Below are 8,408 nucleotides of genomic sequence, written 5' to 3' on the forward strand. Positions count from 1 at the left end.
TGTGGCCTCTAGAGTGTTAACAAGCTTTTCCTTTGATATGACCTAGTGACCTAGTTTTTGACCCCACCTGACCCAGATTTAAACTTGACCTAAAGATCATCAAGATTAACATTCTGACCAAGTTTCATTAAGATATGGTCATAAATGTGGCCTCTAAAGTGTTAACCAGCTTTACTTTTGATTTGACCTGGTGACCTAGTTTTTGAAAATTTGACCCAACATGACCCAGATTCGAACTTGTCCTAAAGACCATCAGTTTAACATTCTGACTAAGTTTCATGAAGATGCAGTCATAAATATGGCCTCTAGAGTGTTAACAAGCTTTTCCTTTGATTTGACCTGGTGACCTAATTTTTGACCCCACCTAACCCAGATTTGAACTTGAGCTATAGATCATCTGAATTAACATTCTGGTCAAGTTTCATGAAGATACAGTCATAAATATGACCTCTAGTGTTAAAAAGCTCTTCCTTTGATTTGACCTGGTGACCTAGTTTTTGACCCCACCTAACTCAGATTTGAACTTGAGCTAAAGATCATAAAGATTAACATTCTGCCCAAGTTTCATTAAAGTTTCATTAAGATATGGTCATAAATGTGGCCTCTACAGTGTCAACTAGCTTTTCCTTTGATTTGACCTGGTGACCTAGTTTTAGATCCTACATGACCCAGATTCAAACTGGATCTTCAGATCATCAATATTAAAATTCTGACAAAGTTTCATGACGATATAGTCATAAATGCGGCCTCTACAGTGTTAACAAGCTTTTCCTTTGATTTGACCCAGTGACCTAGTTTTTGACCCCAGATGACCCAATATCAACCTCGTCCAAGACTTTACTGAGGGTAACAATCTGATCAAGTTTCATTAAGATTGGACCAAAATTGTGACCTCTAGAGTGTTAACAAGCTTTTTCTTTGATTTGACCTGGTGACCTAGTTTTTGACCCCAGATGACCCGATATCGATCTCATCCAAGATTTTATTGAGGGTAACATTCTGACCAAGTTTCATTAAGATTGGGCCAAAATTGTGACCTCTGGAGTGTTAACAAGCTTTACTTTTGATTTAACCTGGTGACCTAGTTTTTGACCCCAGGTGACCCAATATCGATCTCATCCAAGATTTTATTGAGGGTAACATTCTGACCAAGTTTCATTAAGATTGGGCCAAAATTGTGACCTCTGGAGTGTTAACAAGCTTTTTCTTTGATTTGACCTGGTGACCTAGTTTTTGACCCAGATGACCCAATATCGAACTCGTCTAAGATTTTATTGAGGGTAACATTCTGTATTATGTTCACCACTTAATACAAATTAGATTTTCACTGGAGATATTTTTAAAATTTCATTTTCCTATCCTGGTTGCCCAACCAAGATAGAGTTATTTTATCATAAGTATAAATTTGATAAACATTCTTTGCCTAAGGAAATGTATAAATATTAGACATATTGTAATATATTTGTAAAACATTTGCAGTAAAAATTATGTTTTTAGATGGAATTCTTTAGAAACGCAAGTTTGAAAAATTTTATTACCCCCTTTCCTATTTTGGGTTTGCGCAACCCGATAGTTTGGGAAATAAATAAATTTCAGAAGTACACCAGCTTTAAAACTTGTTTTTTTGGTTCAGATTGTTCAATAGTTATAATCTATCAAATCAAATGTAAAACTAACATTGTATCGAAATATAAAGAAATCCCCAGTTTTTATCTTTCTTTTTAAAAGGGGAAAGAAATTTACAAAATTTTATAAAATAATAAAATAACACAGTGTTTTTTTTTGGTATTTTTACTCCCGAAATGGCATTTTCCCTCCCCAAATAGGCCTTTTTTTCCCCAAAAAATTGTTTTTTTTTCCCTAAAAAAAAAAAAGTTTTTTCCCCTAAAAATTATAATATTTTATTCAAAATGTAACATTTAAAATTTTTCGGGGTGGACCCACGATATTAAATGAAATTTGGGCAGAAATGAGCCCTTTTAAGATCAGAATCGCATAAAGGTTTCCCCCCCCCGCGAAAACAGTGACAAACAAAACATTGCGATTTTAAGAAAAATTGGTCATTCGGTTTAAAATTGTTCATTATGTCAGTTAATATTTGGGTAAGAAAAATGACAATACTCTCCTAGTTTTTGAAAAATTGGTCATCAAAATCCCGCGATTGTACCGAATTTCGGTAGTCAAAAATTTCGGATTATCAAATTTAAGGGAAGAAGTAAAAATTGAAAAAAATACAATTATTAAAGTTGTATTGGTGTTTTAAATTTTATTTTTCCCCAAAAATTTTACTTTTTTAAACCAAACTGGTTTTTGAAAAAATATAAATCTTTAAACAAAATTCAGTTAGGAAATGTACAGTTTATACCATTTAGTAGGGAAAATTTAAAAACATATTTCTTTTTTTCCCAATTTGGGGAATTATGCGCTTTTTTTTTTCAGCGGGCCAGGCACCTTTTTTTTGCCCAAAAAAAATACTGATACTTTTAAAATAGGAATTAACTTATGTAATCGGTCTTTTTGTTCCCTTAAAATAATTTTACCAAAATATAAAAAAAGTAAAAAATTCTTTAAAATTTTTTTATTAATTGTGATTGACCCCCTTTTAAAAACAGAAATTTGATGTCACATTATGTGTTATTGGCGCTCTGTGGAAAACCCGCGCCCTTCCCATTTTTTTTTGTACATGACTTGCTCCATGACCCAAATTCACCCCCAAATTTGTCTTACTAAAACCCCTCTATAGGTTTCATTTCAATATCTAAACCCAAGTATTTATGGAACAGAAAAAAATCTTGATACCCCCCCATGATCCACCCCTCCCCCCCAAAAAATCGCCATTCAAATAATCAGTTTTCAACTTGAAACCCGGGTTAAATTTAATTAAATTGGGGAAATTTTGCGGGAAAAAAACCCCTTTTTAAAGACTTTCTACGTGTTTGTGTGTGTTTTCCCCCCAAATTTATCTGTTCACATAACATATTACCTGCTGTAAGTCTATGTGCGGGCCCGGAACGAAATAAAAAAAATTCATTTAAAAATTTATTTTTGCATACAGGGGCCTTCTGTCAAATGAAACTAAGTACCCAAAGGGATGATGTACCCACGGCATGCCCTGACACATTACTTTGCAATTGACCCACAAGAGCGTAATTATGTGGACTGTAGTTAGGGTATAGAAACAAAAAAAAGTTCAAAACTATGCAGTATTTATTTAAAAAAATAACATGCACATGCACAACTAGGTTGGTATGCCATAGTGTGAAGTTTCTTTAAAATTTTGTTGCAAGGGTTCAAATTAGGCCCCAACATATTGCATATGCAGACTGTATGACTGGATGTTACCAGAAAAAAAGTCCAAACCTGAAATTTTTCTGTCGTTGAAAGAACCTAATTCCCCCATGCAAAACTTTTGTTACTGATCTTGTGTGAGTTTCTTTAAAATTTGTGTAAAGGGGAAAAGGGGGTGGTGGCACAAGATTTGTTTGTTTAGTTAGTAAGATGTTAACAAGAAACAAAGTCCAAAAATCTGCAATTTCTATCGTTGAAAGAACCTAACTCCCCCCATGCAAACTATGTTTTTACTGTCATTGTTTTGAAGTTTCTTTAAATTGTGTAAGGGGGAAAGAGACGATGGTGACCAATTGTGTCTTTTGTACATGTATGAAAAAAAAACCAAAAGCCCCCAAACTCTGCAAAAAAAATTTCTGAAAGAACCTAACATGCCCCACGCACAACTACTGTAACATTTGTTACTGATCACTTGTGTGAATTTTTCTTTTAAATTGTGTAAAGGGGATGGGGAGAGATGGTGCGCAAAAGACTGTTTTTGAAAATTTACTAATGTAGTAAAAAAAAAAAAAGTCTCATAACCTGCAATTGTTTTTTCTGAAGGAACCAAACATCCCCCATGCACAATACTTTGTTACTGTCATTTGTGTAAATTTTATTAAATTGTGTCAAGGAAAGGGGGGAGAGTGGGCACACAAGTTTGTGTCTCGGACTGACAGACAGAAACCTAAAACCAGTATACCCCCCCTTACAATTTGTTGTCGGGGGGTACAAAAATAAGTGAATTAAATTTTCAAAAAATGTGCACTTTCTTGGAAAAGCAACATAAAAAAAAGTTTTTTTTTTTTTTAGTCTATGTTACAACTCAAAGTTCCAAATTTTCTCCTAATGTATCTTTTCCCAAAATGGACAGAAAAAGGTGAAAAAAAATTTAAAAATGTTTGTTGTGTTTGAATTATTTAAATTGATTCCTCTGAAAGTAAAATTTTTTTGATAGATTTTTAGAGTTTGGGTTCATAAAATGTATTAGGGAAATACAATAACAACAAGAGCACCCCTTGCGGGTGCTGACGCTCTCGGATTTTTTTTGTGAAATAAAATATTGCCCTACCACGATTTTCTAAGTCAAAAAAGGGCCATCATTCTTGCAAAAAACAGGATGAGTTAGTTTTTTGATGTACAGTGCCCCACTTATGTGGTAAAAAACTGTTGTAAGTTTTAAACAATAGCTTTGATAGTTTATGGGGAAAAGTCACTTAAACACAAACTAAAAAAAAAAGAAAATGATTTTCTAAGTCCAAAAGGGGCTAATTATTGCAAAAAGCAGGATGGGTTTTGCTGCTTGTTACGGGGTCACTTAGGGTAAACAAGTGTTGCAAGTTTTAAAAGAAATACTTTGATGTTTGGATAAACTGACCTAAACATAAAAAAAACCCAAGAAATCTGATATTTTTAAGTACAAAAGGGGCCATAAATCTTGAAAAAGGGCAAGTGAGTTTTTTTTTCTTTTCGGGTCAGCTTTGATGGTAAACAAGTATTCAAGTTTCAAAGCAAAAGTTTGATATTTGGGGAAAAAAAGCTGACCTAAACAAAAAAACCGGGCAATCCCCGACGCCACCCCGAAACCCTCAATGATGACAATAACTCTCATTTTTTCCCAAAAAAATCAGAGACCCTAAAAATGAAAGATGCTTTCCAGTCCTGGGAAAATATAAATATGACAAAAAAATTAACACTTGGTGCAAAAAATTTAAAATTTTAATTTTCTCAAACGATATTTGATCCCATAATATGTATTTTAAATTTTTTGTTTATAAATTTTTAACTTTTATTGGGTATGTACTAAATGTTTTTATATGACAAATTTCAGTGCTATCACACGAGTCTAAATTCTATCAGTAAAAAAAAAAAGACTCCAGAATCCTTTCAAAAAAAATATCCTCAATACATAAAATAAAAGAAGGAATGAAATGTCAAAACCCCAGGGTCACCTGAAAATGCAAACAGAACACAGAGTGATCGAATTACCGGCATTTTCAAAAAAGAACACAAAAATACACCAAAATTTATTTTAGGGCCTTTGAATTCGTACACTTTACGGTAATTAGACATTTTATGCGATTTCAGAGTTTTTCCCCTGACTTATGTCAAAACAATACAACTAGAAATTCTTTTAAAAAAAAGCGAAATTTCCCCCCAAGCAAGCCCTATGGGGAAGAAGTAAATATTGGTCGGAGCGAAAGTAAAGAGACACTGAGGGTTGGTGAATGGGGTCTTACTTGGCATGCCCAGTAACCCCGCAAAATTTTCAACACTCTGCCTAGGGTTCTAAAAGTCACTGTTCAGGCTCCGTGACTTACCTTTGTAAAGTGACCTCAAAAAAAAAAGGGGGGTCATTATCTGCTGTCCAACCATCCTTTAAGTGTCAACATTGTGGGTCAAGTGGTTCTAATTATTTCAAAAATGATTTTACTGAACGGGCCCACGTGACCTTGTTTTTGATAGACTCCCCCAAAATCAATGGGGGTATCTATTGATGTTAAATCACCCTAGGGTTTTCCAAATTTTGGGGTAAGTGGTTCCCAAAGTTTTTGATCAAAACCATTATAAATGTTCCCCCCGGGCCCCTTGCCCTTTTAACGGATGACCCCAAAAACATAAGGGTCATTTACTCTGCATGAAAATAATTATGAAGTTTCAACATTCTGTGTCAAGGGGTTCTCAAGTTATTGATCAAAATGGTTTTTCCCATGTTCGGGCCCCCGTGGGCTTGACCTTTCCAGATGACCCTAAAATCTTTAGGGTTCATCTCTTGCATGCCCAATTTATGAAGTTTCATCATTCTGGGTCAAGGGGGTTCTAAAGTAACTGCCCCGGGAAAGGGTTTTCAATTGGGGCCCCCTGTGCCTTGCCCTTTTCAAGAGTGACTCCAAATCGTTAGGGGCTTACTTTTTAGACCTTTCCTATTAAGTTTAAAACATTTGGGTAAGTGGTTCTAAGTTACTGCCCGGAAAGGGTTTTCAAGTTCGGGCCCCCTGGCCCTTTGCCCTTTTAAAATGGAGGCCCCCAAAATCGATGGGGTCATTAATTTGCTGCACTTATCCTATGAAGTTTCAAATTTGGGTAAGTGGTTCTCTGTTATTGTGGAAATGGTTTTCAATTTTCGGCCCCCTTGGACCTTGCCCTTTGATGGGTGCCCCCAAAAATAATGGGGGTATCTAATTTCGCCAAATTCCTAGAAGTTTCAACGTCGGGGTAAAGTGGTTCTTGGTTATTGGAAAGGTTTTCAATGTTCAGGCCCTGTGCCTTTTGACGGATTTCCCCCAAAATAAATGGGGGGTCATCTATTTTCATGATAAATAACCTATGAAGTTTCAACATTCGGGGTAAAGGGGTTTTAGTTTTTGTGGGAAATGGTTTTTAATGTTCAGCCCCTTGCCTTGCCCTTTGACGGAGTGACCCCAAAAAAATGGGGGCTTTCTCTTCAGGGGCAATTACCCTATGAATTTTAAACTTTTGGTAAAGTGGTTCTCTGTTATTGATCGAAATAGTTTTTAATGTTCGGGCCCCCTGTGACTTTATTTGAGGGGAGTGCCCCCAAATCAATAGGGGTATTCTTTTTTGGGCCCAATCTCCTATAAAGTTTAAAAATTTGGGGTAAAGTGGTTCTTAGTTATTGATGGAAAGGGTTTTTAAATGTTCAGGCCCTGTGCCCTTTGCCTTGAAAGTGACCCAAAAAAAAGGGGGTGTCCTCCGCACCCTACCCCCCATGAAGTTTAAAGGGTTTAGGTCAAATGTTTCCCCATTATTGTGGGAAAATGAAGTGGACTTCACGGTGGCGGAAGGAGGGGCAAAAAAAATTTGTCTCCGGGGGGAATATATTACTGATCGGGTAAATAAAAATTGCGGGGTATCCATTTTTTGTACTTTAAAACACTTAACAAAATTAATATTGGCCATTCATCTGAAATAAATTTTTTAATTTTGGGGGTCTAGTGGATGAAAATGCCAAAAAAAGTGGGATCTTATCACCCCTTTTTGGAGTCTAAATCTATTTTTTTGTTTAATTTTTTAATCATTAGACTTATGAACTTTGCTAACGCAACACTGTGTGTATGTTTTTTTCCAACTGCAAAAAATTTGTTACCTCAGTAAATGGGTTTCTTGATGCAAATACAAGATTCAAAATTATTTAAATAACCTTTAGTAAATATTTTTAAGCAAAACCCAAAGTATTAAAAACAGATTTTGCCTGACGAGGGAAGCTTGGAAAATGGGCATGGGGCTTGTACATAAGGATGAAATTTTCAAAGCATAATTATGTCAAAAAGGGTTTTTAAAATGTGGATTGGGACGAAAAATTCAGCAACGCCCTGTTGAGTAGGATAGCTTACTTATTTCGAATAGTCAAAAATAAAAATCACTTGATTTATAAATTCAGTGTCATAAAATTTTTTTAAAATGATGTAAAATTCTCTGGAAGCTGTGAGGGGAAAAAAAGAGGACCATGATGGGCCTGTCGTACCCGTCCCCCCATGACCATTTTGAACTGGTAGGTTGTTTTTTCTATATTTGAATATGACTAGTTTTTGAGCTCAGTGACCCGTTTTTAATTTATCTGATATCATCAAGATAAAAATTTGACCAAATTTTTTGAAGACCATTTAAAAAAAATGGCCTTAGAGAGGTACAAGGGTTTTTCTATTATTTGACCCAATGACAGTTTTTGAAAGGGCCCTGACCCCTTTTGAAAATTGACCTAGATTCATCAAGGAGAAACTCTCACCCAAATTTTTTTGAAAATCTCCCTAAAAAAATTGGCCCCTGAGAGGTCACAAGGGTTTTTTTTATTTTTATATCTATGACTAGTTTGGCGATGGACCCAGTTTCGAAAAATTTTCCTAAAATCATCAAAGGGGAAAATTCGACCAATTTTCTAAAAATCCCCGAAAAATGCCCCCTTTGAGGGACAAACAATAGTTTACCTGCCGGAAATGGACGCCCGCGCGATCAAAAAAGCTCACCTTGTACTTGTGACTGCTCCACTTTTACACGATGTATTGCTAAAGTTACCCTTGCTACTTAACCTTACCAACTGCATTTAGATTTAAAGGTGTTGT

This window comes from Mercenaria mercenaria, chromosome 1 (genome assembly GCF_021730395.1).
Source record: "Mercenaria mercenaria strain notata chromosome 1, MADL_Memer_1, whole genome shotgun sequence".
Classification (NCBI taxonomy): Eukaryota; Metazoa; Mollusca; class Bivalvia; order Venerida; family Veneridae; genus Mercenaria; species Mercenaria mercenaria.